Source organism: Bubalus bubalis, chromosome 22 (assembly GCF_019923935.1).
Source record: "Bubalus bubalis isolate 160015118507 breed Murrah chromosome 22, NDDB_SH_1, whole genome shotgun sequence".
Lineage (NCBI taxonomy): Eukaryota > Metazoa > Chordata > Mammalia > Artiodactyla > Bovidae > Bubalus > Bubalus bubalis.
Window position 1 is genome coordinate 51464860 of NC_059178.1, and position 25098 is coordinate 51489957.

The following is a 25098-nucleotide window of genomic DNA, read 5'->3' on the forward strand; positions in this document are numbered from 1 at the left end:
ATAAGGAGTTCATGATAAAGGACAGAAATGGTATGGACCTAACAGAAGCAGAAGATATTAAGAAGAAATGGCAAGAATACACAGAAGAACAGTACAAAAAAGATCTTCATGACCTAGATAATCACAATGGTGTGATCACTCATCTAGAGCCAGACATCCTGGAATGTGAAGTCAAGTGGGCCTTAGAAAGCATCACTACGAACAAAGCTAGTGAAGGTGATGGAATTCCAGTTGAGCTATTTCAAATCCTGAAAGATGATACTATGAAAGTGCTACACTCAATATGCCAGCAAATTTGGAAAACACAGCAGTGGCCACAGGCCTGGAAAAGGTCAGTTTTCATTCCAATCCCAAAGAAAGGCAATGCCAAAGAATGCTCAAACTACCACACAATTGCACTCATCTCACATGCTACTAAAGTAATGCTCAAAATTCTCCAAACCAAGCTTCAGCAATACGTGAAACATGAACTTCCAGATGTTCAAGCTGGTTTTGAAAAGGCAGAGGAACCAGAGATCAAATTGCCAACATCCGCTGGATCATCAAAAAAGCAAGAGAATTCCAGAAAAACATCTATTTCTGCTTTATTGACTATGCCAAAGCCTTTGACTGTCTGGATCACAATAAACTGTGGAAAATTCTGAAAGAGATGGGAATACCAGACCACCTGACCTGCCTCTTGATAAACCTGTATGCAGGTCAGGAAGCAACAGTTAGAACTGGACATGGAACAACAGACTGGTTCCAAATAGGAAAAGGAGTATGTCAAGGCTGTATATTGTCACCCTGGTTAATTAACGTATATGCAGAGTACATCATGAGAAACACTGGAAGAAGCACAAGCTGGAATCAAGATTGCTGGGAGAAATATCAATAACCTCAGATATGCAGATGACACCACCCTTATGACAGAAAGTGAAGAGGAACTAAAAAGCCTCTTGATAAAAGTGAAAGAGGAGAGTGAAAAAATTGCCTTGAAGCTCAACATTCAGAAAACGAAGATCATGGCATCTGGTCCCATCACTTCATGGGAAATAGATGGGAAACAGTGTCAGACTTTATTTTTTTGGGGCTCCAAAATCACTGCAGATGGCGACTGCACCCAAGAAATTAAAAGATGCTTACTCCTTGGAAGAAAAGTTATGACCAACCTAGATAGCATATTCAAAAGCAGAGACATTACTTTGCCAGCAAAGGTCCAGCTAGTCAAGGCTATGGTTTTTCCAGTGGTCATGTATGGATGTGAGAGTTGAACTGTGAAGAAAGCTGAGCGCTGAGGAATTGATGCTTTTGAACTGTGGTGTTGGAGAAGACTCTTGGGAGTCCCTTAGACTGCAAGAAAATCCAACCAGTCCATTCTAAAGGAGATCAGTCCCAGGTGTTCTTTGGAAAAAACGATGCTAAAGCTGAAACTTCAGTACTTTGGCCACCTCATGTGAAAAGTTGACTCATTGGAAAAGACCCTGATGCTGGGACGGATTGGGGGCAGGTGGGTAAGGGGATGACAGAGGATGAGATGGCTGGATGGCATCACCAACTCGATGGATGTGAGTTTGAGTAGACTCCGGGAGTTGAGATGGACAGGGAGGCCTGGCATGCTGCAATTTATGGGGTCGCAAAGAGTCAGACATGACTGAGCAACTGAACTGAACTGAACTGAAACTGTATCATTGGTCAACTCAAAAAGTTTTCAATATCTGGTACTTCTATAAATATTAAGATTGCATTAGGATGAACATAAACCTGCTTTACAAAAACATTGATGTCTTGATCATTTAAATTCAAAATAAGAAATGTGTGCTTTATACACTTGTCAAGGCAGTTAAATAACAGTGTACTTATCAAAATGAGAAATATTGAAAACATATCTTTTGAGAATAGACATATACACAGTGTCTCCTAAAAACTTGTGGTAGAATTTTCAAAATGTCCTTTGCTGCCTTCTCTTAGGGTTTATTTCTCTAGTTGCTTGGTTTGAAGCTTCTAACACTACAATCACTTCACTGGCTGAAGCTTGAAGACAAAACTGTTATGTCCAAAATATTAAAACTGAAATGAATATGGCTTTCCATGTCAGTTAGAATAGGTTTTTTTTTTTTTAATTACTGTCAAACTATCCCCATATATTTCTCTTACATCAAAATTTCTTAAATCCTTTCTGACTGTTTTAAATTATTTCCTCTCATTTCTCAAACTCCTTCCCATCAGTTCTGCCCACACTATCCAGCTAAAATTAGCCTTCTCAAGTTTATGAATGATTATGTTACTTGATTAAAAGCATTTCACAACTAGTTTGTCTTTAAAACACTAACTTTATGACACCACTTTGATCTGGTTCTCCTACCATTTCCTTATCCACTAGTGAACTCCCTTTCTAAATGCTCTTCACTGCCTCCAATTCTGAATACGACAGGGAACCATAGATGACATTGGGCCATTTCTCTTTTCTGTTCACATTTACTGCCCGTGTGTTCCCTTCAGATTTCTGGCATTAAACTCTTTCTATATTCTGGAGACTCTCAAATATATGTATCCAATTCAGAACACTCCTTTGATCTCAGAATCTTTATACCCACTGCTTCAGAAGCAAACAATTATGTGTGTAATAAGCATCCAAGTCCTATCGTGGACATACAGAATATGCCAGCCAGTAAAAGGAGAAGGTACATGGGACATTCCCCAGGATGTTAGACACCTAAGCCTGGATTACAGTTATAACAGTCTTCAAATGCAATGTTCTCAAATTGTGTCTCAAAGAGCCCACTGAATATCTTACAGACTCACACCAGGCGTGAATGATAAGAGTGTGGATTATGCTCACAGCCCCACCCCTCCATCCTTTGGAGTATCTATCTGTATCTCTGCATATTTCCAACCTATCTCAAGTTTCACTTGAAAAATAAAGAAGAAAGAAATAAAAGCAAAGACAGAAAAAAAAAAAAGGATTGAAAACATAGATGGGGAACACAAACAAAAAGCTTTGAATAAAATGTAAAATATACACACTAAATTGTTTGCCTCATTGATACTTTGGTTTCATTTCTGAAGGTGCTGAAATTTTTGCTACTTCTCTTAGATCTGCCAATAAATCTTCAGTGCCCAGGGCTAAAGGCATTAGGAGAGTTATCCTACGGAAAACAACAAACACTTTTGTTTACTGTCCCTTTCTATTCACAGATTTCAGATTTTCCTCTAAGTCCAATAACAAAAGCATGGAAAAACGTCCATGCTTTTAACTGCTTCCAGCTTAGCTTCACACCAAAAGTCCTTAATCAATTCTTGGCACCATGTAAGTTTTTGGAATCAATTCACGATGGCCTAGTATAATTTAATTATGTGCAACAAATTTGTGTAGCAAGTATAACAAGGAAATACTTTAATGCTATTTATTGCAGTGTCAACTCATATCTGTACATTCTCTCCCTAGTTCTTTCATCAGAGCTGGCTTGGCAACGCATCACACACAGTCATACACATAAGACAGTGACTGTGTTAAGAGTTACACACTCATCCAAAATAGCCTTCTAATGTGTCTGTTTGAATGGTCGTCTTGCTTCTCTCTACTTGGGAGTTCTCCAAAGTTGACTTTGTACTCTGGCGTTTTGTTTTGGCTTCTGCCCCTTCTGCCTGTTTAAGTGACTCATTCAAATTCTGTCATCTGCTTACAAAACTGTTGCCCTATTCATTTTTTTCCCAGATATTTTGATTGTTAAATAGCACTGATAATCTCTGTCCTGTGGATCCCTCTGAAGCAGAATCTCTTTGTGTATCTCAGCTAACCAATGGGTGCTGGAAGGACCATGCTTCATCTGTTGTTGTTGATCAGTCGCTAAGTCATGTCCAAATCTTTGAGACCCCACGAACTGCAGCACACGAAGCTCCCCTGCTCTTCACTATCTCCCAGACTCTGCTCAAATTCATGTCCACTGAGTCAGTGAGACCATCTAACCATGCTCTGTAAACAACTGTAAATTCAAAGGACAGTGATCCCTGTTCAGCTTCTAGTGTCTGGAATCACCTAGTGTGGATTAATTAATGACTTAAGTTCAAGTTCTCATGGACTATACTTACTACTTCTAGTGGACATAAAACTCACTAGGCTCCTATTCATCTGCACTTTTTTTTCCTGTTGCAAGATCCATATATACTCTCAAGTCAAATATCAAGTGCTATTGCAGGGAAATACAACAATGTATTTCTCTATTCCAGCAACAAAACCAAAAAGTAATGGGACTTTTTTCTGAATTCCTTGACTTCCCAACAGCATAGAGTTGAGAAATCTGTCAATTTAGGGACAATTTTGGAAATCACTGGCTGTCAAAAAACAGTGGCGGAGACAAAATATTTTCATTCTTCATTCCAGTGGAGTGAGGGGGGGGGGGGTCAGGCAGTGGATAATAGAATGAGGCTAAGACATAAGCCTCATTTAGGGGGAAAGGAAAGAAAAATGTTGATTGATCAACTCCCCAGGATTTCCAGTAATTTTCAGGTTACCAGGATTTTCTCAACTCACAAATTTTTCTGTTGGACTTTTAATTTACCTACTTGCATTTCCTGCTTCTGTGACATGACAACCCTAACCCTTGTATATCTGTACCTTCCAAAAGAGGACTGTGAGGAAAAGCAGACAGTACACAGAAGCATGTGATACTAAAAATAATAAACATAAAGCTCCAAAGGACCAAAACTATAATCCACATCGTATTCTATTAAGGTAAATTAACTAAACCTTTCATTTTAAAGCAGTACTTGTTAAAATATAGGAAAAGAAGATATAATAATATGGTGTTTATACATATTAAACACCATATAAAGACCTGAAAAAATACAGGAGAAAGAAATAACATGCAAGCACTAAACGTCAAAAATCAGATGTGGCTTAGTAACATGGAAAGTGGATTCAAGAGAAGGAGTATTAACTGGTAAAAGGGGACATGTTATAATAGAAAGGGATTAATTCATTAAGACACAATAATTCTATTTGTAAATGCCAATAGTGTTTGTCATCAACAGAACAAAAGTAGGTAGATTTAAGAGCTAAATCATTCAGCTTTGTGTGTTTAACACTTCTCTGAGCAACTGATAGGGTCAGTAGAAAAATTAATAAACATAGGATATTGAAAAGGTTATCAACTAACTAAACCTAACTCAAATGTTGAGAAGACTATACCAGCAACTGCCGAGTACACATTTTCTTAATTGGACATAAACCATTCCCTACAATGTCATGAAGAATCTCAGTTCAGTTGAATCTCTCAGTCATGTCCGACTCTTTGCGACCCCATGGACTGCAGCACGCCAGGCCTCCTTGTCCATCACCAACACCCGCAGCCTACCCAAACCCATGTCCATTGTGTCGGTGATCCCATCCAAGCATCTCATCCTCTGTTGTCCCCTTCTCCTCCTGCTCTCAATCTTTCCCAGCATCAGGGTCTTTTCAAATGAGTCAGCTCTCTGCATCAGGTGGCCAAAGTATTGGAGTTTCAGCTTCAACATCAGTCCTTCCAATGAACACCCAGGACTGATCTCCTTTAGGATGGACAGGTTGGATCTCCTTGCAGTCCAAGGGACTCTCTTGAGAAGCTCCAACACCACAGTTCAAGAGCATCAGTTCTTCTTCACTCAGCTTTCTTTATAGTCCAACTCTCACATCCATACATGACTCCATACATGACTACTGGAAAAACCATGGCCTTGACTAGATATACCTTAGTTGGCAAAGTAATATCTCTGCTTTTTAATATGCTGTCTAGGTTGGTCATAACTTTATTTCCAAGAAGCAAGCGTCTTTTAATTTCATGGCTGCAGTCACCATCTGCAGTGATTTGGAAAACTCAACAGTGGCCACAGGACTGGAAGTATCTCAATAAACTTCAAAATATGGAGATAATATATTAAAAAAAATTTTAAATCACTTATTTCCCAGTAACTTTAAATGGCATATTATCTATAAAAATATTGTTATATGCTTAAAACTAGTATCACAATGTAAACCAACTATACTTCAATAAAACTTTTTGAAAAAAATTATTGATAACAAATTTAGAAAATCCCCTTAAATTAAAAAAATAAGCTAAATAATTAAAATAACCTAGTAATTCAAATAGAAGACAGGAAAATGAAAATATTTCAAACTGAATGATAATAAAAACATGGAACATAAATGCTTGAGATACATTAAAATAGTCTGTGTACAGTGTTTGTAGCTTTAAAAGCGTATTTTATTTTTTGGGGGGAGTCACTGTCATACGATGGCATTTTTTTTTGTTACTATTTTTTTTAATATAAATTTATTTATTTTAATTGGAGGATAATTACTTTACAATATTGTATTGGTTTTGCCATACATCAACGTGAATCCACCATGGGTGTACATGTGTTCCTACTTAAAAAGAAATATCTAAAATTAAAGTACCATCTTAAGTATTTAAAGAAAAATGTAGAGTACATTAAATGCAGTGTACATAGAGAGTAAATAAAAATAGTACAAACAATAATATTTTAAAAGAGACAACAGTGGTAACATCAGGAAATCTAAACATTTATCCTTTAAAAAGATGAATGGAGTTGAAGCACCCCTAAGTAAACTATAGTCTAGGAAAATAACATAAATTACAAATACCAGGAATGACAGAGGAAATCACAAGATTTTCTTAAGCGCTTAATAAAGAACTGTCAAGAACAACATTATACTAATGGCAAGACAACCCAGCTGATGAGGCATTTTCTGTAAAAACATAAGTTGGAAAATAAATTTAAAGAATAAAGTGAAGATCAGACAGTTCTCTATGTACATTTAAAACTATATTTTGTAACCACAAATCTTAAAAATCCAAGGCCCAAATGCCACTAATGATTAATTGCAGTTAACATCTATGGGGAAAGAAAGATGTACTCTTTCAGAAAACAAAGGCAGTTAAGAACATTTACTAACTCATTTTTTTGAGATCAACAGAAAAAAAAAAAAAAAAGAACTGTTGGAACTTAAGGGCCAAACCCATCTCTATATGAATCAAGACTAAAATAGTCTTATCACAGCAAAGCAAGGACCTGTCTACATAACTCACCATGAAAAAAGATCACATACTCACCTGATTACACTCAAAAGCCATGAAAAAAATACTGCTGGTATAACAAATGGTGATCAACGTGGTAAGAAATAAAAGGCACACAGGTAGAATTAAAATTGCCACTATTCATAGAAAACTTAATTTTGTACTCAGATAAACCATGGAAACTCACAAAAGTTTATAAATTAGTGATTGAGCAAGGCATGGAAAAGAAGATCAGTATAATGATTACTGTATTTACCAGCAACAAAAACTGGAAAAACAAAATGAAAAACAATGCCTTTAGTAATAATGTCAAGATTGAAATTTTAGAAATATGTTTGTCAAGTATTTGCAAGATCTTTTTTCCTGAAACGTACAAATATTCAGTTCAGTTGCTCAGTCATGTCCAACTCTTTGTGACCCCATGAACTGCAGCACGCCAGGCTTCCCTGTCCATAACCAACTCTCAGAGCTTACTCAAACTTATGTCCATTGAGTCAGTAATGCCACCTAATGATCTCATTCTCTGTTGTCCCCTTCTCCCACTTTCAATTTTTCCAGCATCAGGGTCTTTTTTTTTTTTTAATTTTATTTTATTTTAAACTTTACATAATTGTATTAGCATCAGGATCTTTTCCAGTGAGTCAGGTCTTCATAACTGGTGGCCAAAGTATTGGAGCTTCAACATGAGTCCTTCTAATGACTATTCAGGACTGATTTACTTTAGGATTGACTGGTTTGATATCCTTGAAGTCCAAGGGACTGTCAAGAATCTTCTCCAACACAGTTCAAAAGCATCAATTCTTTCGTGCTCAGCTTTCTTTATGGTCCAACTCTCAATCCATACATGAATACTGGAAAAATCATAGTTTTGACGAGATGGACCTTTGTCGGCAAAACAATGTATCTGCTTTTACAGATCTTGTAAAGTGTAACTTAAAATGCTTCAAATCAAGGGTTGAAAAATAATAATTGCAGTCAGTCTGGTCCATTGCCTGTTTGTGTATGGTCCAAAAGTTAACACTTTAAAAAATATTTTTAAGATATACATATAGTCTCTGAAATCAAGATTGCTAGGAGAAATATCAATAACCTCAGATATGCAGATGACACCACCCTATGGCAGAAAGTGAAGAGGAATTAAAAAGCCTCTTGCTGAAAGTGAAAGAGGAGAGTAAGAGTTGGCTTAAAGCTCAACATTCAGAAAACAAAGATTATGGCATCTGGTCCCATCACTTCATGGCAAATTGATGGAGAAAGAGTGGAAATAGTGGCTGACTTTATTTTTTGGGCTCCAAAAATCACTGCAGATGGTGACTGCAGCCATGAAATTAAAAGACGCTTACTCCTTGGAAGGAAAGTTATGACCAACCTAGACAGCATATTAAAAAGCAGAGACATTACTTTGCCAACAAAGGTCCGTCTAGTCAAGGCTATGGTTTTTCCAGGGGTCATGTATGGATGTGAGACTTGGACTATAAAGAAAGTTGAGTGCTGAAGAATTGATGCTTTTGAACTGTGGTGTTAGAGAAGATTCTTGAGAGTCCTTTGGACTGCAAGGGGATCCAACCAGTCCATCCTAAAGGAGATCAGTCCTGGGTGTTCATTGGAAGGACTGATGTTGAAGCTGAAACTCCAATACTTTGGTCACCTGATGTGGAGAACTGACTCATTTGAAAAGACCCTGTTGCTGGGAAGGATTGGGGGCAGGAGGAGAAGGGGATGACAGAGGATGAGATGGTTGGATGGCATCACCGCCTCAATGGATATGAGTTTGAGTAAGCTCCGGGAGTTGGTGATGGATAGGGAGGCCCGGCGTGCTGTAGTTCACGTGGTTGCAAAAAGTTGGACACAATTGAGTGACTAAACGTATAGTCTCTGTCATGCATATGTGACACACTCATATATTCCTGTGACGGAGACAATATGTGTCCCCCAAATGCTGAATATTTAATATCTTATCTTTTATAGAAAAAGTTTTCTAACTCCTCATTTATTTTATTTATTTCTGGTCACACCATGTGGGTATATGGGATCTTAGCTCCCTGACCAGGGATAGAATCTGTATTCCCTGTGTTGGAAATACAGATTCTTAATCACTGGACTTCCAGGGAAGTCCCTGACAACTCCTCATCTAAATAAACAGATATATACCATGCACATAGATTTGACTGTATTAAGCTGTCATCTGTCTTTACCTTGATCTATAATTTCAGGGAAATCTGTATAGATAACCTACTCTTTTATTTGCTTTTATAGAGTCTGACAATTTTATTCTAAAACACATGGTAATATAAAACATTCCTCAAAAAATCTAGGGGAAAAAACAAATTTAGAGGAAATATTTAGAGTGGTAAAATATTCTGTCTTAATATTTTTTTGTAGTTGACATCACTAAGTATGTACCTTTGTTAAAACTCACATGGTATACTTTGCTTTGTGTTCTAAAATCACCTTAGGTTAATGAGAAAACAAGAAAGAAAGGATAGTATAGTTTGCTACTACAAAATACAGAAAGCAACTGAATAGTCAAGAGTGATGTAGGGAAACCAAATTGCAATGTTATTTATCTGGAAATGTTAAGGAAGCCATCTTGAGACCAATTATATAGTGAAAAATCTGAAAACTGAAATAAGATTTTCTTAAGCATGTTAATTTGAAAATAACTGTTCCAGATATAACTGAGTTTTCTCTTTTGCCGAGTTTTAGAATAAAATAACAGATGCAGACAAAAAAACAGAAACAAAACGTGTGATTCAGTTCTGATTTTCTCCATTTACAAAAAGGGTAACAGACCCAGAGTTCAAACAACATGCCCTAGGTTACAAAATGAATAGTGTTACAGAGATTTAGGATAACATCTATTAAAAATTGTGCAAAAATACTCAAAAATCTAGAAGAGTACATGTAAATCACTTAAATTTCAAATTTTGAAGAGTTAAAACACCTTTCAAGCAAAACATACAAGGTAATATTGAAAACCAACAAATGATAATGATAATGATATCACTAATAAGCTTTTGGTGTGGCAAAAGGGAAGTGAAGAAATGTGTTAACAGCGAGCATCATCATTAATATATGGGATGTTCTTTTCATATCATAAGCTATTATGTTTTGAATTTCATTTGTCTTAGGAGATGACTGTACTGTTTTTTCAAAATATTACATCTCTTCTAAATCACAGCAATTTTGGAGGATAAAAACACACCTATCTTGTCACAATGGCTATATTTATTGGATTTATCACAATTTTTCACTGAGTGTCTTCTGCTATTCCAACAATTGAAATGAATCATACAAAGTAAAACAATTTGACACCAAAAATATCAACTGCAATATGACTGTCCATGTAAAATACATTTCCATGAGTGTTTCATACATATCAAAGTGTGTCTATAGCAGTGAAGCAATTATATATTAGAGGGAAGAAAATTGTTGGGAATTGCGCATATTTCATTCTCCTGTTAAATAAAATTTATTTATTCCATAATTGCCCAACTGATCCCACCTTGCAGGTACCAGAAACTAATATATGTGCTGTGGAAGATTTTTCAAATGTATAAAATTGCTTTTGAAGTGCTACTATTTTTTTTTTCTTATTTAGTTCCTTTCCTTCTTCTCATCTGAAAATGCTTTTTATTTTCTGTTTTGAACTTACTTATTTATTTCAATTGGAGGATAATTACTTTGCCAATATTGTGATGGCCTCTGCCCTACATCAACATGAATCGGCCACAGGCATACATGTGTCCCCTCCCTCCTGAACCCCCATCCCACCTCCCTCCCCCGCCCATCCTGCCAGGTATTCACAGAGCACCTGCTTTGGGCTCCCTGTGTCATACATCAAACTCCCACTGGCCATCTATTTTACATATGGTAATATATATATGTTTCAAAGCTATTCTCTCAAATCATCCCAACCTTTTCTTTTCCCATTGTGTCCAAAAGTCTGTTCCTTCTGTCCGTGTCTCCTTTGCTGCCCTGCATGTAGGATGGTTGGTACTATCTTTCTAGAATCCATAGATAAGTGTTAGTGGAAAACGTTTTTTCAGAGCGCACACACAAGGTGATACACTGAAAAAATTTTGGCTCTGCAAATGTGTTGAGACTATTCAGTGCTTCTAAGGAGGAGACATGTTTCCTTTTCCTGATACTAAAGCAGAACTAAAATCTAGTTATACATTATAACTAAAATAAACAAAAGACTTGTAAAGATGAGAGAAAGCAGCAGGCCCGCTAAGGACATCCTAAACCCAGGAAAAATATGGTGATGCTTTCCCCGGGTTCTCTTCACCTTATATTCCAGATTTAGAGCTGAAGGAACTGTCAACTCAGAAATGCCAATGTGCACAGCCCCCAAAACACAAACAGTAAAAGCCTGCTCTCTAGAAAAATGAGGAAGAAAGAGTCAGATGCTTGGACAATATACTTTCAAAGGCGGAAAAATTTTAGACAATAACTGCTCTAATTCAGACAAGTTCTACAGAAGAGAACTATGACTCTAACCCACCCCATTTGGGTGGCCAGCAAAGGCCAAATGGGGAACCAACTTCTAGCCTCAGGAAGATGTAAAAACACATCTGCCTGGTTTATGTCAGGGAAGGTCAAATAAGGAGTTAGAAATTCTGCCATCACTGGACCATAATTCCCACCCCGCAACATGCTAATGGACACCATATGGAATGCCCATATTGTGAAATGCCCACTGTCACTCAGCCGTCTCCTTTAGTTGTCATTGGAACCCAGGTGGGAAAACTGGTATTGTACCTCCCTTTGCCCCTGTATTTGGCAGAACTTGTCAGCTAAAAAAAAAAAAAAATTGAAATAAGATCCTGAGTCTCCTAATTTGGAAGTATCAAGTTTCATTTGAACAACAGTTTCACACCAAGAACCAGGAAAATTCCAAACTAAAATTTAAAAAATATATGCCAACCAAGATGAAAGAGACAATGAATTATCTGATGAAAGTGTAAACTATAGGAGACAAATAACTTTATTTGTTGAATGGTTTATCCCTCTAGTGTATAGAATGTGCCTAGAACATAATAGATGCTAAGTACAGACTTCTTGTGTGAGTGAATGTCACCTAATTTAGAAGCTAAATTATTTACTGCAAGTTTTCAGCTATGTTTATAAAACTTGAGTGGCAACACAGCTCCTGATTTAAAGGAAAAAAAAGGAGGACGTTGAGGACTCAAATGTGGAATCTGGGCCAGTTGCAAATAGAATCTCTTGAAGTAAAAGGCAAATGATAATCTATTGTATTAATAAGATTACATTAAATTTATCTTCAGATTTTAAAAAGAAAACAAGAACATCTTTAATTTTCTATATTTGTTGTTCACTTTTAAATTTTCATTTGCTTATAATATTCTGCTTATTTGAAAATGTCTGGTAATTTTTGATTTGTTATGAATAGTATCTACTTTTCTAAGATCTCAGCTTCTAAGAAAGATGAAGAAATTAATAGTGTTGAGTTAGGAGGACATTCCACAGAAATGTTGAATTTTTATGTTTTAAATCTCAGCATTATTTTGAACTTATGTATTCACGCATTTTACAATGCATGAATTATAATAAATAAATTATTAATAAAGTAATAAAGCTCCAATAAAGTAACATAAATACAATGCTAGGCCTAGTTTATACAGTCACTCAAGGCTTATAAGGGGAAAAAACACAAGCATCTTTAATTCTGTTTTGAAATATTGGTTCAAAAAATGGTACTCCTGCTAATAACTGTTTATTCCCCAATTTGTAGTAGTTAAATGAACAAAACACTATTTTACATTTATCTGATCTCAGGTTAAATATCATGCCTTAAAAGTCTCTTGTAACTTGATGGTCTAAGCTAGACTTTTTTTTTTAGTAAGTTCACAAAATGCACATTTCTTCCAGATAAATTTGTTTTTCTTTCAACATTATGACTCCAATCTCTGCATAGAATTTGGCATAGTATATATTTCCTAAATATTTCCTGAATTAATTATTCAGTAGTTTATATTTCTTACTGGATGTGAACTTTTTCCTTTTTTTTTTTTTTTGTTATTTTATACTTTCTTCCATAGGGTAGAGAACACATCAGTTTTTATTAATCAGACTACTAGAAACTTTGGATTCTATGTATTTACAACCCAACTTATACAAAGGAAAAAAAAAAAGTCATAGAAGTTATTTGGAGTAAAGACTCCAATTTCAATTTTAATGAAATTTTAGTGATGATTTTACTGGAATAGCTGTTGTTTTATAATTGTTACTGTTCATGAAATTGTAATTTTACAATCCAGAATTATAGCCTGAGACTTTAAAGCTATTCCTTAAGAATATTGTAAATAGCAAAAATTTCATAAATAACATGAAGAATTCATGACATTACTGTATTTTATATTTCAAAAGAAAATTAAGATTTGAAAAACACACAAAGAACTTAGTACAATATTATGAAAAAAATACCACAAAACCAGAATTCACTGTAGGCTTGGATCAAATAACTTCTTTGTAGCTTGATTTCCTATCAAACCATACATAATTGTAAAGGTTGTCCTAAAGTTAAAAACTACAAAGTGCTATGCAAATGAATAGAGAAGACTGTATTACTGTGGTCCAAATAGTTAATTTAAAAAGATTTTTATGATAATTTGAATAATAGAGTCCACTGTTGCTCTGATCTGAATGTTTGTGTTCCCTCAAAATTCATATTGAAAATTTAATACCCAATGTGATGGTATTAGGAAGTGGGGCCATGGCAGAGTGCTTAGGTCATGAGGGTGAAGACTCATAGGATCCATGGTGTTATGTTCTTTTAAATGAGACCCCACTGGTTTCCATAGTCCCTTCCTCCATGAGAGGACACAAGCAGCCTATGTCATGGAAGAGGGTCCTCATCCAACCATGCTGGCAGTTTGATCTAGGGTTTCCAGCTTCCATACCTGTGAGAAATACATTCCTATTGTTTATAAGCTAATCACAGGTGGCTCAGTGGTAAAGAATACGCCTGCAATGTGGAGATGCAGGAGACATGGGTTTGGTCCCCGGGTTGGGAAGAGCCTCTGGAGGAGGAAATGGCAACCTGCTCCAGTAGTCTTGCCTGAAAAATTCCATGGTCAGAAGAACCTGGTGTGCTACAGGCCATGGGTGCAAAGAGCTGAACGTGACTGAGCACACACACACAGTGTGTGTGGTGTTAGAGACGGTGGTATACAGTCTCTCTGTGCCCAGACGTTTGCAGGTGATAATAAAGGGTACAAAGCTTCACTTTTGCAGGATAATTAAGTTCTGGAGATCTACTGTGGGGCGTAGTGCATATAACTGACAACACTTTATTGTATACTTAAGCAAAGAAATAGAGGAAAACAATAGAATGGGAAAGACTTGAGATCTCTCCAAGAAAATGAGAGATACCAAAGGAACATTTCATGCAAAGATGGGTACAATAAAGGACAGAAATGGTATGGATCTAACAGAAGCAGAAGATATTAAGAAGAGGTGCCAAGAACACATGGAAGAATTATACAAAAAAGATCTTTATGACCCAGATAACCACTGTGGTGTGATCACCCACCAAGAGCCAGACATCCTGGAATGCCAAATCAAGTGGGCCTTAGGAAGCATCACTATGAACAATGCAAGTACAATTCCAGTTGAGCTATTTCAAATCCTAAAAGATGATGATGAGAAAGTGCTGCACTCAATATGCCAGCAAATCTGGAAAACTCAGCAGTGGCCACAGGACAGGAAAAGGTCAGTTTTCATTCCAATCCCAAAGAAAGGCAATGCCAAAGAATGTTCAAACTGCCACACACTTGCACTCATCTCTCACATACTAGCAAAGTAATGCTCAAAATTCCCTAAGAAAGGCTTCAGCAGTACATGAACCATGAACTTCCAGATGTTTAAGCTGGATTTAGAAAAGGCAGAAACCAGAGGTCAAATTGTCAACATCTGTTGGATCATCAAAAAAACAGGAGAGTTCCAGAAATACATCTACTTCTGCTTTATTGACTATGCCAAAGCCTTTAACTGTGTGGATCACAATAAACTGTGAAAAATTCTTAAAGAGATAGGAATAACATCCACCTGACCTGCTTCCTGAGAAATCTGTATGCAGGTCAGGAAGCAACAGTTAGAACTGAACATGGAACAACAGACTAGTTCCAAATAGGGAAAGGAGTACGTCAAGGCTGTATCTTGTCACCCTGCCTATTTAACTTATATGCAGAGCACATCAAGCAGAATGCCAGGCTGGATGAAGCACAAGCTGGAATCAAGATTGCTGGGAGAAATTTCAATAATCTCAGATATGCAGATGGCACCACCCTTATGGGAGAAAGTGAAGAAGAACTAAAGAGCGTCTTGATGAAAGTGAAAGAGGAGAGTGAAAAAGATGGCTTAAAACTCAACATTCAGAAAAGTAAGATCATGGTATCCATTCCCATGACTTCATAGCAAATAGATGGGGAAACAGTGGAAATGATTGGAGACTTTATATTTTTGGGCTCCAAAATCACTGCAGATGGTGACTGCAGCCATGAATTAAAAGATGCTTGCTCCTTGGAAGAAAAGCTATGATCAACCTAGAAAGCATATTAAAAAGCAGAGACATTATTTTGCCAACAAAGGTCTGTCTAGTCAAGGCTATGTTTTTTCCAGTAGTCATGCATGGATTGAGAGTTGGAGTATAAAGAAAGCTGAGCACTGAAGAATCAATGCTTTTGAACTGTGGTGTTGGAGAAGACTCTTGAGAGTATCTTGGACTGCAAGGAGATCCAACCAGTCCATCCTAAAGGAGATCAGTCCTGGGTGTTCATTGGAAGGACTGATGCTGAAGCTGAAACTCCAATACTTTGGCCACCTGATGCAAAGAACAGACTCATTTGAAAAGACCCTGATGCTAGGAAAGATTGAAGGCATGAAAAGGGAATGACAGAGGATGAGATTATTGGATGGCATCACCGACTCAATGGACATGAGTTTGAGTAAACTCCCAGAGTTGGTGATGGACAGGGAATCCTGGCATGCTGCAGTCCATGGGGTCATAAAAAGTCAGACACGACTAAGCGACTGAGCGACTGAACTGACTCACTGAAGATTTCCTAAAAATATTTTTTTTAACACATACCTCAGCAAAGCATTTTTTAAAATGTGGATAGTATCTATGAGATAAAATTAGAACAACAACAACAAAAAATGATTATGGTTCATCTTGTTAGCTCTTACATCAGAAATGTTTAGTCTTGAGAAATTTCAACAATACCAGAAAGCACAACAAATTTTCACTTACTTACCAGGATTCAACTCTTGGTGCTTGCCCTAAAGAATAAGAAAGAGTATCAGCAGCTGCAGGAGGGAGAAAAGGGATGAAAAGAACTGTACAGAGTGAGATTGCCCATTTTATTCATGGACTGGAGACAATTAATGCTATTCTCTCTTGAGACGTGAGAATAGAAGTCTGCTCTTTAACATGTGCCTCAGTCTGCAAATGCTGAACAAGAGCCAATTTATTAATCTGGTCTCACTGGGAAGAGGGGACCAGGAAGTAAACCTGATGTGTTAGACACAATGAGTGACAGTCTTTAGGGAACTTGATGGAAACTCAGTAATCTCCCAACCTTTTCCCTGCTTGGGTTTCTGGAATAATTGAGAGACAAGTGAGTCACCTTGTTGTAAGAATGCTGAAAATATGATGGAGCAGCATTTGAACTCTACAGAAACTGTCAGTGTGGAGAAGAGAAGCTTATTAATTTTCTTTAGGCAACTGTCACCAAAGAGGGTAAAACTGAGCAACCCAAGTCCAGTTCCTATCAGCAAATTAATCAGTTCCTTAAATTACAACCCCACACCTGGGGAGAAGTGAGTTAGGTTATGAAGAGGAGCATTCTAAGTCTTCCACAAAAGCTACATAGGAAATGGAATGAATTCTTCCCTAAAGTATATGTCTGTTCCCAGTCTGGCAACTTACTAAAATCATTCTATTTAAATATGATTTTTGGCCATACAACTGTTCAGTTCAGTTCAGTCTCTCAGTCATGTCTGACTCTTTGCGACCCCATGAATCGCAGCACGCCAGGCCTCCCTGTCCATCCCCAACTCCCGGAGTTCACTCAGACTCATGTCCATCGAGTCAGTGATGCCATCAGGCCATCTCATCCTCTGTCGTCCCCTTCTCCTCCTGCCCCCAATCCCTCCCAGCATCAGGGTCTTTTCCAATGAGTCAACTCTTCGCATGAGGTGGCCAAAGTACTGGAGTTTCAGCTTTAGCATCATTCCTTCCAAAGAACACCCAGGGATGATCTCCTTCTGTTACCAGATGCTAATTATATGTTTGCCATTTTTGAAACCTAGTGTAAGAAATAGTTGCTTACAAATTTCTTGCAGTGCTACAACTCTCTGGACTGTTAGCATCTCTGGGAGTTAGGCAGTGTGTGTTTATATTTTTTAATTTGTTTTGTGGCTTAACAAAGACTAACTATTCCATACATTTTTATTAAATGACTGAATACAAAATGAATGATTAAAGAGAATGTATTACTTCCATTATCACTAAATACTAACTATTTAGTGACAAATACATTTGGCCAAATATACTATTAATAATTAAATCTCCTATGAGGATGTATAACCCCCAAAGAATATGTACACATAAACTTAATTTCAATTCAGAACACATATAATTTTACACTAATTTAAACCCACTATATTCCCTGTACAAGCCAACATGTGAGCATGAGATATAAAGCATTCTGGATCTTCGGAATTTATGCAGTGGGGTGTATCATGATCTTTCCCTCTCCTGCCCTTGTTATAAATAAAATTTAATGAGGAGTCCTTGGTCCTTCAGCGTTTTCCTAAATGACTCTTGCTGCTAATTGGCTAAATTGAATGGCCGCCACCTACTTCATTTAGCACAGCATGAATTAAGCACACTTGGCTTAATAAAAATCTATAATATCTGCAGCAAACTAACCGCTAATCAGAAAAACATGAAAGATGCATCCTTCATATTCAAGTAAACAGTCCACAGTTCAGCAAACTGATTTCAGCAATGAGGAAACGACATACTTCCAACAATCTCAAATGCAATAGGAAAGGCAAGGTTACTAATAATATTCAAAACTAAGAAAATATTTCTTTTACTTTTTGTGTCTTTGTAATGGATAGTGGAGAAAATGCCATTTCGCAGAAAATTTCTAGATTCACACAAAACCAAGCCTGTTTGGGATGGTTTTTCTGAATATATGCCAAACACCTATTAAGGTACTTTTCTCTTTTCATTCTCACAGATTGCACTAGGCAAGAGTTTCAGGTCTCTAAACTGTTTCTAGATAAATTTCTCTTGTGGTAGCCTTGCCATAAAATATTTAAAAATATCCCAGTAGAAAGACCCTAAAAATAGATGTTTTCCCCAAATAGAAGTGCAGCGGGTCGTGTGTTAATAACATAATCTCACTAAGTGGAAAGAAGTCCTGGAGGGTAAAAACAGCTTAGGATCAGATACTGAGAAAGAAGGAAAGTTCTCAGAGTATTAGAGGCTTTGTAGTACTCTCACAAGTTTTGTCACTATTTTAGAAAAAGAATTAATTGAAATGCAGAGCAGGTAAATTCTAATCAGCTCGGAGACTTGGAGAACAACATTCAAACTCAGCCTCAGGAGGCAGACTACATTTAATATCTTAGGTGATTTCCCACTGTTACTGTTTCTTTTTTTTCCCATTTTTTCTTCGGTTACTTATAAATATATATTTAAATTCCTTTAATAGTAACCTCTTTAGAGTCCTTTGGACTGCAAGGAGATCAAACCAGTCAATCCTAAAGGACGTCAACCCTGAATATTCATTGGAAGGGCTGATGCTGAAGCTTTAATATTTTGGCCTCCTGATGCAAAGAGCTGATTCACTGGAAGAGACCCTGATGCTGGGAAAGATTGAGGGCAGGAGGTGAAGGAGGCAACAGAGGATGAAATGATTGGATGGCATCATTGACTCGATGGACATGAGGTTGAGCAAACTCCAGGAGACAGTGAAGGACAGGGAAGCCTGGTGTGCTGCAGTCCATAGGGTCACAAAGAGCCAGATGTGACTTAGTGACTGAACAACAAACAGCAACAACAAATAATAACCTCTACTCCTTGAAGCCAAATTAATCAACTTTGTATGCATAGTTAAGTGAAAAATGCATTTTAATGCTTGACTCTGCTTAAAGCATTTTTCTAGAAAAGAATTGTGAGCTTTGGTGTGCATCAGTGGGGAATTTTGAATAATCTAGCCACCTGAGCTACCTCCAGATATTTGTGTTCAATAGATCTGGCTTGCACAGAACAATTATTGTTGTGAATAAATGTTATGAAACAAATATATCTTGAAACGATGCATATAGTATCTAAGGAATATACCTAGAGACTTACTGGTCTCCAACAAGGTAAGGGCTAAATTTGACAGTAAATTTCTAGAAATATTTATAGCCATTTGACAAAACAACTTAAGATGTGCTTAGTCTAACAACGAAATTTGGCTTCTACTCCTATGCTGTGTTGTACTGGTGACTGAGGAATTTTCAAAACAGTTTTTAAAAGGAAGTGACTCTAGGAGAATGGTTAAAATGGAGAAGTCTGTAATTTAAGTACATTTCGGTAAAAATTAATTAGGAAACTTATGAAGAGAGAGCTTTGTAAACTATTACAAATTAAATTCACTTACTGTGGCTTAATTTTTAAAACATTCCATTTTTTTATATTTATTTTTTTATTGATGCTTAGTTGTGGGTGTTATGGTCAGATAATATGGGTATGATTTCAATCCATATAGATTTACCAAGGCTTTCTTCATGGCATGTTCTACTTCAGTGACAATTCCATGTGCAACTGAAAAATATGAATATTCATTAGTGGGTGGGTATATTATCCTATTATTCCAATTGGTTAATAGTTTTGTTCAAATAATCTACATATTATCTACTTCTGCTTCAATTATTATAAAAAATATGGCCACATTTTCAAATAAGGAATTCTATTTCTGACATGAACTTGTACAGAAACTAAAGTTAGTCCTATCCAATGATAACAAGTATAAATTCTGGTCAAAAGAAAAGAGCAGCACAGAACAATAAAAGACAGTGTAGAGGAGACAGGTGGACAATGCATGAATAGTAAGTTTGCTGCAGAGCTGAGCTTAGAGAACACGACTCTTATAGTAGACTGGAAGCAAAACTATCCTTTAATTCAGAGGGTGACATCACCATTATATTGGACATTTGCTTCTGTTCCAGACTGAGAGGCTATCTTCCAACTCCAAGCCTGTTTGCTATACAAAATCTCTTGAAAAGATAGTTTGAAATAAAATCTGTCAGTGCATCTTCTTGTAGGATTTTAAGATTAAATGAAGGATACCTAGTTCAATTTTAATTTTCCAATAAGCAATGACTTCTTTTAGTATAAACATGTCTCCACAATATGTGTGATATACTTAACCTAAAAATACTGTTTACTTGAAATCCAAATTTAAATACCTTCTACTTTTATTTACCAAAGTGCCTATCATAACTGTTTGAAAGCCATGACGAAATGTCAAAGACCCATGGAGAACTGTCTACCTGCCATGTTTTCCAATTTTTTATTTCTTTGTGTGCTTTCCCACAAGCGAAATTTCCCCGCACTTTCCCCCAAGCGAACCTCAGCTTCAACCTAAACAGAAGATATAATGGTGGGAAGTCCACCACCCTCCTGGCCAGAGGAAGCAAGGAAAGGAGCCCAGGCAGTCTAGAGAAGTGAGAAAATCCCAAAGGGGAGAGAGTCAGAGAAAGGTATTCAAATTCCTATGATCAATTTCGAAATTCTCAATCAGCCCCAAAACTATATATGCAGGGAAGTAACCCAGAGCGTCCTTTTAAAATAGGTCAATAAAATAAGATTCACACCACTGCCTAAAAAGATGAGAGAGCTTTAAACTTGAGTTTAACAAGACTGATTCTCTGCTAAAATAAAAACACTAACATACTCCTGATGACTGCAATAGAAATCTGAGTCTAAAGAGCATTGCAGACTATATGCAGGATATAATCTAGAAGGGCTTAGTAAGTAAAAAAAAAAAAAATTTAATTTGAAAATGACATTTTAACCTATTCAAGGGAACAAAAATTCAAAATACACTGATAATTCGTTACTTAGATGTTTTGCTAGAAAAAGATTTCAAAGCAGCTCCTATATACTTGTGCCTGGAAGCAAAAAAAGAAAAATAAACTTGAAATGACAGAAAAGATAGGAAATCTCAGTGAAAAAAAATTTTTTTTAATTTATGGAGTGAAAACTATTATAATTTTTGATTTTTTTTTAAATTTTATTTTATTTTTAAACTTTACATAACTGTATTAGTTTTGCCAAATATCAAAATGAATCCGCCACAGGTATACATGTGTTCCCCATCCTGAACCATAGATGGGCTTAATGGCAGAATAGAAATATCACCATCAGGTACTTCAAAAGAAATGAACAAATAACTATGGATTAGTGCGAGTGTCTAAAAAAGTATTTGGGAAAAATGGCGGAAAAACTTCTAAAACTATAGAAAGAAGTAAATTCAGAGTGAGGACTAGTAAGAGTAAATTAAAAGTAAACCAAGCTTAGGTATGTCATGATCAAATTATTCAAATCCAAATATAATGAAAATAATATCCAGAAAGAAGCCAGAATTTCAGGGGTAGCAATACTAGAAGGCTGGAATTTGGGGAAACATTAAGTGGATGCAAAATGGCAGATACTTTGAAAAGTACAAAAGATTCTCTCTTTTTCTCTCAAGTGGTTTTTAAGTTGTCATATACATTTTAAGTAAGATTTTTCGTTGTTGGGACTTATGGTTTCGGCTATGATATGTAAAGAACTTGGAAGGCATTATTCTTATCCTCAAAAGAGAAACTGAATAAACTAAATATAATGACTTTCTTGATCCCATCAGAGAACAGATTGGCAAACTGCCACACTGAAGTTTGGACAGACAGACACAGCTGAAGTTGGTTTATCCAGAGTAGAAGACTCTTCAGCCCTACATTGTTCAGAGATGTAGACAGTAACAGTAATTAACTGTTGGATGCTGTGTGTGGATGATCAGATGAGTGAGAAATTCCTAGGGACCACATATGAGACCTATGGGACCTATATGAGACCCAGCATTTTGGAGGGCTTACCTTCAACAGAAATCTACCATTTCTTACAGTGAAGATACAAGAAAGACCCTCTCATACTTGTGCAAGAAGCAAAGGAAAAGGAATCATCATGAAATATAGCCAGCTACTGTTCTCTTTATAACAAAAGTCCTCCCTCCAGGAAAAATGGCTTTACCAGCTGGTGAAATTTCAGCTGGTGAAAAAGAATACCTTTCTCTCCTGCCTGCCTCTAGCCTTCCTTTATCATCTAAGGAGAAAAAATTATAGTCATCAGGAGTCTAATATTTTAAAAAATATATATTGGAAAAACTGTAGTCAGAGAAGGGAGAAGGGACTAGGGTTAAAAGCTATACAATTAGAGAAATGTTTGTGAATATCTCAGTTCTAAGAAACAAATCAGAAGCATATCTAATATTTGAATTCACCCCTCAAACTTTACCAGCACCATCTAGAGTAAAACAACAATGGCTTAGAGATATAAAACTTGTGAGACATGACTAAGGAGAGGTATTGATAAAAGTGCAAAGTCAAGAGGAGAGACAAAGCAAAGAAACCAGAAGAATCAAAAGCCTCTGATTAAAATAATAACATTTTTAGACAGAGACAGGAATAACCACAGTAGACTAGACGTTTTGCCACAAACTATGCAAGGAAGTTGAATACTGGGTGAAATATTTAAAATTTTGAATGAAACAATATACACTAACCTATAATTCTACTTCAAGTAGAATGCTATTCAAACATGAAGAGAAATAAAACTCTTTTAAACAAGTAATGAAAGAATTCATTTCCAGAAACACATATTTCTAAAAAAAAAAATTAAACAAATTGTTTAGGGCAAAGGTGAATTATACAATTCAGAACTTGGATTTACACAAAGAAGTGTAGAGAGACAAAGGAAGAGGAAATGAAAGTAAAATATGTGAGTTTTCATATTTTTCAATGATCTAAAGGTATGAGCAAAAATAGAACAACGGAATAGATGATTATAAACATGGGTAACTGAAATCAATTACTGTACTGTCACATGGGGAAGCAGACAGACTTGGGAGTTTCATTTTCTATTATCTGTACCACATGTGAAGCAGTATAGTGATATCTGAAGGTAAACAGAGTGGTTAAAAATCTCTTTTGTGAACTCCAGGGAAATCACACAAAAAGCTTAAACCATATAATTGATGAACTGAGAAGATACAATGGAATTCAATAAAAGAGTCAGTGAAAACCATAGTATGAAAAGAGGTAGATAAAGAGGGAAAAAATACAAGAAATAGAAAACTGTTTCAAACTTCAGTTCAGTTCAGTTGCTCAGTCGTATCTGACTCTTTGCAACCCCATGAATCGCAGCACGCCAGGCCTCCCTGTCCATCACCAACTCCCGGAGTACATTCAAACTCATGTCCATTGAGTCAGTGATGCCATCCAGCCATCTCATCCTCTGTCGTCCCCTTCGCCTCCTGCCCCCAATCCCTCCCAGCATCAGTCTTTTCCAATGAGTCAACTCTTTGCATGAGGTGGCCAAAGTATTGGAGTTTCAGCTTCAGCATCAGTTCTTCCAATGAACACCCAGGACTGATTTCCTTTGGAATGGACTGTTTGGATTTCCTTGCAGTCCAAGGGACTCTCAAGAGTCTTCTCCAACACCACAGTTCAAAAGCATCAATTCTTCGGTGCTCAGCTTTCTTCACAGTCCAACTCTAGCATCCATACATGACCACAGGAAAAACCATGGCCTTGACTAGATGGGCCTTTGTTGGCAAAGTAATGTCTCTGCTTTTTAATGTGCTGTCTAGTTTGGTCATAACTTTCCTTCCAAGGAGTAAGCATCTTTTAATTTCATGGCTGCAGTTACTATCTACAGTTATTTTGGAGCCCTCCAAAATAAAGTCTGACATTGTTTCCACTGTTTCCTCATCTATTTCCCATGAAGTGATGGGACCAGATGCCATGATCTTCGTTTTCTGAATGTGGAGCTTTAAGCCAACTTTTTCACTCTCCTCTTTCACTTTCATCAAGAGGCTTTTCAGTTCCTCTTCACTTTCTGCCATAAGGGTGGTGTCATCTGCATATCTGAGGTTATTAATATTTCTCCCAGCAATCTTGATTCCAGCTTGTGTTTCTTCCAGTCCAGCATTTCTCATGATGTACTCTGCATATAAGTTAAACAGGGTGACAATTTACAGCCTTGACCTACTCCTTTTCCTATTTGGAACCAGTCTGTTCCACTTCCAGTTCTAACTGTTGCTTCCTGAGCTGCATATAGTTTTCTCAAGAGGCAGGTCAGGTGGTCTGTTATTCCCATCTCTTTCAATTCAACTAAACAATCATAAGAAATGGAAATGGTCTTAAATACACTAATTAAAAGGCAGCAAGTGCAAGAGCGGCATGTTACTGAGATGAGCTATAAAGCAATGAAAATATGAATACCTCTTAAACACATATTGCTAAGTGAAAGAAACTACTCTGAAAATGTTACATACTGTAAAATTCAATGTATATGCTATTTTGAAAAAGGCAAAATTATGGAGAAATCATCAAATCAATAGGTTTTAGCAATCATTGGAGAGAAGGTTGAATACACGAAACAAGAAATTTTAGAATAATGTAACGACTTTGTGTGATACTGTAATGGTGACTACATGATAGTATGCATTTGTCAAAACCTATTGCAGAAAGAGTGAAACTTACGGTATACAAAAAAAAAAAAAAAAGGCATGACAACACTGAAATCCCAGGATAACAGAGGACTCTGACAACAAGGAATTTAACTGTATATGTGAAGAACCTCACTGAAAAGGAGGTACAAAAATGTTGATGACCCAAATAACAGTTGAAATGAATGAAGTCTTGAAAACTAACAGCAAAGTGAAATAAAGTGAAAGTAAAGTTGCTCAGT

The 25098-nt window shown here is 36.5% G+C and overlaps 1 long non-coding RNA gene across 2 annotated transcripts in view; it reads right to left on the bottom strand.

Moving 5' to 3' along the window:
• LOC123331183 overlaps positions 1-25098 on the bottom strand; it is an 89482-nt gene that overhangs the window by 20596 nt on the left and 43788 nt on the right. The window contains exon 3 of one of the 2 annotated variants that reach the window (XR_006547703.2): positions 19798-19908. The exons of the other annotated variant lie outside the window; for it this stretch is intronic. This is a non-coding gene — a long non-coding RNA (uncharacterized LOC123331183). Of the gene's footprint in view, positions 1-19797; positions 19909-25098 lie in introns of those variants that run through there. 2 annotated transcript variants of the gene reach the window in all.